This window comes from Gossypium hirsutum, chromosome A07 (genome assembly GCF_007990345.1).
Source record: "Gossypium hirsutum isolate 1008001.06 chromosome A07, Gossypium_hirsutum_v2.1, whole genome shotgun sequence".
Lineage (NCBI taxonomy): Eukaryota > Viridiplantae > Streptophyta > Magnoliopsida > Malvales > Malvaceae > Gossypium > Gossypium hirsutum.
Window position 1 is genome coordinate 77,242,570 of NC_053430.1, and position 1,104 is coordinate 77,243,673.

General features: G+C 36.4%; 1 non-coding gene across 1 annotated transcript; it reads right to left on the reverse strand.

Annotated features, from left to right (window-relative positions):
• Positions 1–785: 785 nt before the first annotated feature.
• Positions 786–892, reverse strand: LOC121204408 (small nucleolar RNA R71). The gene has a single exon (XR_005899333.1). It is a non-coding gene; the product is annotated as a small nucleolar RNA R71 (small nucleolar RNA).
• Positions 893–1,104: the final 212 nt, after the last annotated feature.

Here is a 1,104-nt window from a genome sequence, read left to right on the forward strand (position 1 = left end):
TAGTTAGTTTTAAGAACAATTCATTATAAATATTTAAAACCTGTCATGAATATCACGTATCAAGTTTTTGGCGCCGTTGCCGGGGAACTAAGATATTAGGAACACTCGATTTTTATTACTTTAGCCAGTTACTTTTACTTCAATTTAAATTTTATTCTAATTTTTATTACTAATTCTTCTTTTTCCCTTTTTTGGGCAGGTTCTTATAGTTTATGACTAGAAGAAACCCGTCAGGACCATTACTTTTTGATAGTGAGATCGATCGCATAGTTCATAGAAACCAAAAAGAAATAAGGTGAAGCTTAAGATACAAAGGGAATGAGCAACAGAATGATATTCAAACCACAACCGAGGAGATGGCTGAAAACCAAGAAAATTCGCTACCTCCTGCAATTGCTGTTAATCAAAATTCTCCTCCGCGCACTATGTATGATTATGCTAAACCTAATTTAACAGGAAATAAGTCAAGTATAGTTGGACCTGCTATTGCTGCAAATAATTTTGAACTGAAACATAACACAATTCAAATGATACAACAGTTTGTTCAATTTGATCGTTTGCAGGACCAGGATCCCAACGCTCACTTGGCAAATTTCCTAGAATTTTGCGATACCTTCAAAATTAATGGCGTTTCTGATGAAGCCATTCGCCTTCAGTTGTTTCCCTTTTTGTTAAGGAATAAGGCTAAATAATGGTTGAACTTGTTACCACGAGGGTCAATCACTACTTGGGATCAAATGATCGAAAAATTTTTATTAAAATATTTTCCACCAGCTAAAACAGCCAAATTACGTAATGATATCTCTTCTTTTGTGCAGATGGATTTAGAAACACTCTACGATACATGGGAGAGATACAAAGACCTTTTAAGAAGGTGCCCTCACCATGGGTTACCGCTTTGGCTACAGGTTCAAACGTTCCATAATGGCCTGAATCCTTCAACTCGGCAGATGATTGATGCAGCCACTAGAGGAACTATCAATAATAAGACACCTGAGGTGACTCACGAATTTATTGAGAAGATGTCATTGAATAACTATCAGTGGCAAGTTATGAGAACAAAGCCGAAAAAAGCAGCTGTTGTTTTCAACCTCGACGCGGTTA